This window comes from Plecotus auritus, assembly GCF_963455305.1.
Source record: "Plecotus auritus genome assembly, chromosome: X".
In the NCBI taxonomy this organism is placed as follows: Eukaryota; Metazoa; Chordata; class Mammalia; order Chiroptera; family Vespertilionidae; genus Plecotus; species Plecotus auritus.
Window position 1 is genome coordinate 145,055,310 of NC_137784.1, and position 9,806 is coordinate 145,065,115.

Here is a 9,806-nt window from a genome sequence, read left to right on the forward strand (position 1 = left end):
AAATCAATGAAAAATGTGCACTTGATATGATACTCACTGAGCAAGTTACTGTCACAGAGGTCAGGAGAGTTGAGGGGGTCAGTCTTTAAAGCAGCAGTCTGTACTATGACTTTTCAGCACTTCTCACAAGATTAGGCAGCATGTCCTCCCCTATCTCCTAATGCTGACTCTGGCCATATGACCTACTTTGTCCAATGGAATGTAGGCAGGAGTGACAGAACACCAGTTCTGTGTTTCTGCTCGGACTCTTTGCACTTCTGCTATCTATATGTCCCGAGTAGCCACTAGTCCAAGGAGAAGGAGTAGACATGTGTCCCAAACCCACTGAGGGGCCTGAACAGAGCTTCCCCAGATGACCTGTAGACCCATGAGCAAGAAAAATAAAGGTTTGCTTGGTGACTCATCTGCGCAATGAAGTTGGAGACTTAGGTCAAGTTGTCCTCTTTCATGAAGATTTTTAAAAATGACATCCTGTTATGGGTTGAATTGGGTCCTCCAAAAGATGTTGAAGTCCTAGCCCCAATATCTCAGAATGTGACCTTACTTGGAAATAGGGTTGTGGCTGTTGCTAGTTAAGTTACGATGAGGTCATTCTGGAGTCAGATGGGCCTCTAATCCAATATGATTAGTGTCCCTGTAAGAGGAAAGACATAGAAGCACACAGGGAGAGAATGGTCATGTGATGATGATGGAGAGATTAAAGTGATGCATCACCTTGGTTGGTGTGACTTCATTGTTTGCACTGAAAAGTTGCAGGTTCTATTCCTGGTCAGGGCACACACCTAGATTTTGGATTTGGTCCCTGATTGGGGAGCATGCAAGAGGTGGCTGGTCAATGTTTCTCTCGCATCAATGTTTCTCTTTCTCCCCTTCCCTCTCTCTAAAATCAATAAACATATCCTCAGGTGAGGATTAAAAAAAATAATAAAGTGATGCATTTACAAGTCAAGAAACACTTAAGGCTACTAGAAGCTACAAGGGGCAAGGAAGGATCCTTCACTTTAGACTTTGGCGGGCTTAGTTTGGGGGTACCATCCAAAGAAGACATTAAAATAAGGGCAATGGGTACAGGTTGTGGGAGCACCAGTGAGGATAGGGAGACAAGCCAATAAAGGGTGCATTAGTGAGCAAGTTGTTGCTGTGGGCAGCTGGGCTCCATCCCACTGGCACTCTCTGAATAGAAGATGGAGGACATATCTTAGAATTGTTCCACGGACGAATAAGTTGACAGTTATTCACTGACTCTTGCCCCCATTGGCTGCAGGTTACTACCAGCGCTCTTAATTTCCTCCTGCTTTAGGGATGAGCACGGTGATGTGAGTAGTGCAGAAGGGGGCCTTGCACTTGGGTTTAATGCCTTACAATCACCATATTGCAATTCTTTTTTTTTTTTTTTAAATATATTTTATTGGTATTTCACAGAGAGGAAGGGAGAGGGATAGAGAGCTAGAAACATCGATGAGAGAGAAACATCGATTAGCTGCCTCCTGCACACCTCCCACTGAGGATGTGCCCGCAACCAAGGTACATGCCCTTGACCCGAATCGAACCCGGGACCTTTCAGTCCGCAGGCCGACACTCTATCCACTGAGCCAAACCGGTTTCGGCACCATCTTGCAATTCTTAATAATTCTGTCTTTAAAATTGTGTTAGCTCAGTGAAGTTTGACAGGACAATGGAGCATGTGCTTACTGTGGTCCTACCTCAAGTGCCTCCCAACCCCCCAGAATCTGTTCTTTGCTGCCTACTCCATCGCCCTACCCTGTCACTGCTGCTGCTATCACTTCAGTTGGGCCTGCACCAACTAGTGAGGTAGGGCTCCCATGAGGATCTGTGCTTGTCCTGAGACTAACCCCCCCGACAGAGGGAATGCAACATTAAAGAGCAAATAAAAATTGCCATAACAGGTCGACAGAGAGGGAGGGCACAGAAGAGAGAAAAAAGCTTTTTGAAGAAGGGGTTCCACATTTTCATTATGCATTGCACCCCACAAATTATGTAGCCCACTTTGCCCCTGACTATGGAGGAATCCCCCAGAAAAAGTAACTGAGAGAGGCAGACAGTTGAGGCGGGAAGCTGTTAGGGTGGCTGCAGGGGAACTCGGGTGTCTGGAGAGGATAGGGGGCAGGGTGTCAACAAGGACTGCTGCAGAGGCCTTCCCCTTATTGGAGCACCCGGCACACCTTTATGCCTTCTTGTGGTTTTATGGGTGTTGGTCTTCGCCAACCTGATTCTGGGTTGAACCAGCACATCTGAGCAGAACTTGCAATTTCCTGTGAGCTCCCAGGATACCTGGCCTGTGGCAGTTAGCCTCATCACCTGCGTCTGGAAAAAATGAATGAAATCTGCAAAATTCTACAAAAGAAATTGCTCTGAGGCCTTGGGAGGAACATGCCCCCAAATGCAGACGAGCCAGAAGATGTTACTTCTTCTTTCAGCTGGGAGGAGAGGCTAGCACTTCACAGCACGCAGGCCAGCGTGTGTCTGCCCGCTAAGCTGTCACAGCAGTGCTGTACATCAGGGCAGCAGGGCCAGTCAACCGTCACTTAGGGGAGGGAGGCTGCGCAGTATCTAGGCTGAGGGGAGCTGCTCAGTGGAGCCTCCAGGTGGGACTCCAAAGTCAGTAGAGGACACCCAAATGCAGTGGGATGGGCATGGGGACAAGAGAGGGACAAGAGAGGGCTGAGAGAGCAACAAGAGAGACTGAGCAAAGGGAAATGAGGGTGGAAAAGGTGGGAAGGAAGATGGGAGTGAGATGAGGGAGGAGGGGTAGGGCTTGGCCTGCCCAAGGCAGTGGGGAGGCCACTTGTTACTCCTGTTGGTAGAGCACAGTGGCTAACACCTGTGCCCTGGAGTCACACCTGCCTCAGCTCAAACTGCAGCCCTGCCACTTCCTAAAAGCAATCCTGTGAGATAAAGAGGATAATAAGAACATTCACCTCACAGGGTTGCAGTGAGAACAAAATGTGTGTGGCCCCGCCGCTGACACCTAGCATGCGCTCCCCACTGACTGTATTCACACCAGCAGAAGGGGAGGCTTGAGGCCACCAGCTAGGGAGTGTGGAGGCTTGTGTCCTTGGCCACACTCTTCCCACTCTGTCCCCATCTTTCATCTTTGGCCCCTTCTCGGTAAGGACAAAAGGTGGCAGTTGGGTGGCTTAGGTTTGATGGTAGATAAGGCGCCAGGTGTACATGGCCAGCATGAGGCCCAGCAGGTGGAAGACTATCCCTGCCTGGGCAGAGTCTCTTTCATTAAGCCGCCCTCAGTGCAGCCACCAGCCACACCAGTAGGGAGATGATGTACCTGGTTATAGCATAAACTCTGAAGGCGCACTGCCTGGGCACAAGTCCCAGTTCCACTGTTAGTAGTAGCTGTGTGCTTTGGGCAACTTACTTAACCCTGTTGTGCTCCAGCTTTCTTATCTGCAAAGTGAAGGTAAGAATAATACCTAGCTTATGGAAATGGCGTAGGGCTCCAATTATATAACATATATCAAGTGTCTGGTCCCTGGGATACAGTAAATTCCATACCAAAGTATGAGGTATTATTACTGCAGTGCATGAGAGATGGTGCTAAAGGGCTCTCAGCCGAGATCTGCCCTGGGATTGAAGTGCCTCACACTGGCAATGCCCTTGGTAATCAGAGGGCAGGGGCAGAGGACAGAAGAGAAGGCACAGGGATGTCTTCTCGGAATGAGTAGGCATTGGTCTGCCACAAAAGTTGTAGGGGAGGCAGCCGCTACTGAGTGAGGCCAAGTGGGGACTACAAGCTTTGCAAATTCTATGAGTTATGACTGGAGGAAGGGTATGTAGAGGCTAGATCTGGAATATTCTTGTTTACCATGTGAAGGGATAGAACTTTATCCTCAAGGTGATGAGGGAGCATTGGTGCAATAACAAACATAATTATATATATATATATATATATATATATACACACACACACACACACACACACACACACACTAGTGGCCCAGTGCACGAAATTCATGCACATTAAAATGGGGACCCAAAGTCAAGTCTCTGCCCACCCACATGTGCCTCAAAATCACGTGAGACCCAGTCCCAGCCGCCCCCCACCGCATTGGGCTAGATCCAGACCCAGCCAGTCCCACCCTTGTCAAGCCCCGCTGGGCAGGGGACGTAGCCTCAGGTCCCCTGGCCCGGTGCCAGGGCGGGGGGGCGTGGCCTGAGGACCCCCTCAAGCCCTGTCAGGTGGGGGACACGGCCTGAGATCCCCTGTCAAGCCCCACTGGGTGGGGGGCATGGCCTGAGGTCCCCTGGCCTGGCGCCAGGGCAGGGGGTGAGGCCTGAGGTCCCTGTTAAGCCCCGCTGGGTGGGGGGCATGGCCTGAGGTCCCCCGGGCTGGTGCCAAGGCAGGAGGTGTGGCCTGAGGTCCCCTGACCTGAGGTCCCCCAGCCTGATGCCAGGGCGTGGGGGGGGGCACCGCCTGAGGTCCCCTGTCAAGCCCCACAGGGGCGGGAGAGGGTGTAGCCTTAGGTCCCTGCTGATTGCTCATTAAGGCTCCTTAAGGGAACTTGGCCTCAGCTGTGGGTGCAGCCATCTTTGTGATGGAGTGATGGTCAATTAGCATATTCCCTCTTTATTAGATAGGAGGATATATATATATATATATATATATATATATATATATATATATATACTAGAGGCCTGTTGCACGATATTCGTGCAAGAATAGGCCTTCCTTCCCTTGTCTTCACTCCCAGCTGGCAAGTCCCCGCTCCCGGGCCGCCTGGGAGCCGGCACCTCCTTGCTCCCAGGCCACCCAGAGCCGGCAAGTCCTCGCTTCTGTCTGGAGTACCACTACAGTAGCTCCCTCCACTGCCCCCCTTCCCCTCATAGCAGGCTTCACTCCACTCTGTGCCTGCGTATGCAAATTAACCTCCATCTTTGTTGGGTTAATTTGCATACTCACTCTGATTGGCTGTGGGCATAGCGGAGTGATGGTTAATTTGCATGTTTCTCTTTTATTAGGTAAGATATCCCATAGATTAATTAACTCATTCATTCACTCAGTCATTTATTCACTGAGCCATATACTATGAACAGTTGTAGACCCTGGAGATAGAGTGGTGAGCAAGACTGATGTGTCTTTTCCTTCAAGGAGCTGATGGGCAGTCAGCTTGGGGGACACAATCTCTCATTCCGAAATCTGCTCCCTAGAGCTAAGCCTGTGGACTGTGGGTTCTTTGTGGTTCTTCACCGAGTTGCCAGAAGTAAGCCCTGCACTGACCATTCCAGAAACTCCCTAAAGAGCTGCCAGCTGCACACTTGGTTGCACCCCCAATCATTCAGAACAGCTGGCCTGCCACTCTCCCTTGGTTGCTAAAACCCCCTACTGTTCCTGGTACTCAGCAAAGCACCTAATATATTTGCATTAACTAGTCACCAAAGGCAGCCAGAAGTTGAGCTCTAAAAAACCATCTTGTGGGAACAAGATCGGTCTCAGGGTTGGGTTCTTCAGGAAGCAGCTGCCGAGATCCAGTTAGTGATTGTGAGAGCTGATTTCATCCTTCAGTGACTTCTGAGAAGAACTACATGTAATCGCGCACAAAATAATTACACAGGAGTAACACCTGTGAAAGGAGAAGGGCGGAAGCAGGACCGGGCCGGGGGAAATGGCAGGCAGCAAGGCTGATCTGAAAAATCTCTGCCTGCCCAGTGGGAGCCCCCAGCATAGGGTGCCCATTAGAGCAGGCCTGAGTTGGGCAGAAATACCAGTGCTTTGCTCAGCCGTTGGCTGGGGCCACCCAAGAAAGCCGTGACCTCAGCTCAAAAGCTGAGGCTGACCCTGCTGAGGCGAACAGCTGGAGGCTGTCAGCTAACCCCACGAGGGGCAGCTGGGCAGAGTCCTTTCCTGAAGGCGCTCTGAATGAGTGACAAGATGCAAAAGGAAAATTGGGAACAGACCCCGGGGAACACGTACATAATTAAGGCGAGGTCTGTCTCTGCCTTCGAGGCTCTCACCATCCAGCAGAACGTGTAAGAATTGATAATATCCCTGGAAGGAATATCCAGGCTAGATACCCCCAGATCGAGTTCAAAGCCGAGCTGGTGTGCAGGAGGCTGCCCGGCTTGCCTGCTGCTCTGGGGATTTCCCCACCCAGACCAATGAGAATGATTCTTCTGGGGACCACGTGGAGACAACCTTTTCTCTTTTCTTTTTTCCTCATTTGGTGGAGAAGATGCAAATGGATATAGTTTCCATCAAAATGCTCTCACCAATGATAGATATCCCCTATTTTGTTTCACTCCCGTTTGGGTTGTTAGCGTGGCAGCAATTAAACTTGACAAAATAGTGATTAAAAAACAATGAGAGGCAAATGTACCAGCACACCAGCGCGCATCTAGACCATTCTGAAAATGATCTCTTAAGTGTTTGAGATCTGCTTTATTTTCCTACCGTAGGAATGAGTTTTCAAAAAACAGCACTTAGGAAGGGCAATTTGCCACCAGCATTCCAGGGCCCCAACAAACAGTATTTCTTTCTAATGGACTCTGCCCCTCCAGATTTAGCTGCTGTTCCCAAATCAGATTCATTATACAACAGAACGAGTGAATGCCGCAAAGGATCCAGACACGGAGCCTTTTCCTGCCGCTTCTAATAACGCAGAGGGCAGACGAAACTTCGCGATGGTGACTTGGCTTCCTGGGTTTGCAGGGCACCAGCTGCCGGGCTGCGCTGGGCTGAGGGCATGCCACTGCCGGTCTGGGAGGGCAGCTGTGCCTGACCCCTAGAGCCGGCTGGCTGCTGCCTTGTGAGCAGGGTTTTTACAACATCTGGCTGCTCTGACAGGACCGAAGCGTGTGACTCACAGGGAGCCGTGGAGAGAGAGAAATGAGCAGCAGCACGGGGCATTTTTAGCTAGGGGGGTTTTTTGTTTGTTTTGTGCCATCCTGATGCGTATCTGGCTTCGGCGAAGCCACGGTCATGTCTTTTTTGCTCTCTTTCTGATGCGCAAGCAGCTTTCTGGGTCTAATTATAGATGTAGCCCGTGTATCCTTGATCAATAGTTCTGAATGTCCTCCTGCTTTAAGAGCTGTTTAGTTCTTGCTGATGGCCTGGCATTTCAACCTCTAGCTCTGAGCAGGCGTTTTCAAACTCTGCAAGCCCATCAGCAAAGCCCTGGCTTCTTCCAGAGCCCCCTTTGAACTTCGCAGAGCTCCGATCACCCCCCCCCCACCCCCACCCCCACCTCAGAACATGCCATCTGCGGAGAGGCTAGGGTTCAAAGGCGACAGCCAGGACCTGGAACAGCATCAAAACACCTCCCCCCCGCCCCCCCCCCCCGCCCTGAGGTGGCTTCTCAAACAGGGGCACGGGAGCTCTAATGGCAGCGGGGATCGGCCTTGGGACCCAGGCAGCAATGCATGCGCTCGTTCTCAATTATCTCCGGCTTTGGAGACCCAGGCAGACCCTCTGTTTGCCGGCTTCTGTTGAATAATGAGAGATGCACAGCACAGGGTTGGCGGGGAAATGAGGAGGCAGAGTACAGTTTGACCTGCAGGGCAGAGGAAGCCGTGGAGCAGAGAGACGCTTAATAAGAGGGTTTTCCTGGATGGGAATGAGCGGCTGCCCCACGTGGCTTAGGGCCTCCTCCTAGCATGGCCCCGATGGGCTCTCTGGATTGGCTCTCTGTCCTGCACCGGACTGCTGGGCCCCGTGGAAAAGCTAAACTGGGCACAGTGTTGAATATCCAGTGGAGAAAGGTAGGGGACTTGGCGGGGGGGGCGGGGGGGGGGACAAATGCTCTAAGCAAGGTGTTGTCTCAGACTTGGTGCACCAGAATTCAAGGGATGGGGGGGCCCTGTAGCTCCCTGACGCGCGGGCATTTTCCCAGCTCCTTCCAGGGCAGCCTCAGCACAGGGAAGGAGGCAAGAGGAGGTACATGCAGGGACCACTTGAAAAGCAGTCAGCGTGGGTAACGCTCCCCCAGCCGCCAATCCCAGGCCTGCCAGTTCCTATGGAAACAGGCGCCAAGAGAGGAGACTGCTGCTGGGAGCCAGTCCTGAGTCCCAGGAGGCTGTCAGGCACAGCTGCTGGCTGCCCGCTGGGACCTGGAAATGCCCTTTCCCAAAACCATCCCTGCTGGCTCTGAGTCAGAGGGTCTCCTGGCATCTGCTGAGCTTGGAGCCAGGGTAGAAGAGGAGAAGGAGGGGAGCGAATAAAAATATTTACGCTTAACAAACATTTTGATGTTTAAAGACTGTGTGTACAAATGAGGGCTGGGAACATCTTTGGTGAGGGGTTGGCGTTTCCAAGCAAATCTACATACACACACACACACACACACACACACACACACACACACACGTCCTCTTGATGGGTTTATGTTATCACCATAGCAAAATGCAGAGCTGGCTTTGGGAAGGGTGTGGGTGGTGGTGGACAAGCATCCAGGGATCATGCTTGTGCGCCTTTGGGGGCTCCTCTACAGACCTAGGTGACCTGGAGGGTGCAGAAGGCTGCCTGTTGTAGCTGCTCTGAGGTTGGGGCCACCTGGGCTGGGGAGGCCTGTGTGCTAAGCCTGGTGCCTGTGAAGGGAAAGGCCTCAGGCCTGGTGGCATTCTGCGCAGATAAACACAAAGCCCTCTTCAGGGAGAGTGGGCAGTGAGGACTTGGGTTGGGGGATCACTTTTATTTTCACGGATCCTGAACATTGGACAGAGGGTATATGGCAGGGGTGGCAAACTTTTTGACTCGAGGGCCACAATGGGTTCTTAAACTGGACCGGAGGGCCGGAACAAAAGCATGGATGGAGTGTTTGTGTGAACTAATGTAAATCCAAAGTAAAGGAGCGGAGGGGAGAGCAAGAGAACCCTCCGCTCTTTCGGCTCCGCGGGCCGGATAGAACAGCCGAACGGGCCAGATCTGGCCCGCGGGCCGTAGTTTGCCCACAGCTGGTATATGGTGACATAGATACACGCGATGTGCTCAGGGAGAGGTAGTAGGAGTGAGGAGCCGGACAGCTGTGGCTTCTGTCTCCAATCTGCCACTTTCTGGCTGTGTGGCCTTGGGAACATCGCTTAACCTTCATGATTCTCAGTTTCTTATGTTGCAGGTAATAATAATAACTACCTCATGGTGTTATTGTGTGGATTAGATACTTTAAAACATAGAGAATTCATAGTATTGGCTCAATAAATGTCAGCGAATATTACTGTGTTTACCCAACAAATGATGATGGGGCATGCACAATGTGTACAGAACCGTGTTAAGTTTATGGAGGACATGACAGGAACATTAACACAGTAATTATGAATATAGACATAAAATATAAAGTGGAAGGTCAACACTGTCCATTTTGCCCTCCCTCAAATAGTTCTTTTGAGGTGCAAATAAGATAATGTAAATGTGTACTAGCCAGGGAAATTTAGCTGCTGTAACAAATAACCCTCAAACATATAGTACTGTGTGGAAAGTTTTAGAGACATCAGGTTTCAGTCTGTCCACATTTTAATGCCCATGCTCAGATCCCAGTCATTGGCCCCACCTACCTGCAAAGGTTTCTGGGAAATGTGGTCCTCCTGTCTACTCAACTGGTAAATAAATAGTTTGGTGACCATATAGCATTGTCTCTGCCACAGTTGGAAAGGGCTCTGATAATTCAACAATCACACAAGTTTCAGGGGTGGGAGTGGTATTCCGGTTACTTACTGTTATGTTATCAACTACCCCCAAACCTAGGGGCTTTAAGCAAACATGTTTATTTAGCTCATAAATCTGCAATTTGGGCAGGTCTTGGCGGAGACAGCTCTTCTCTGCTTCATCCAGTGTCAGCTGG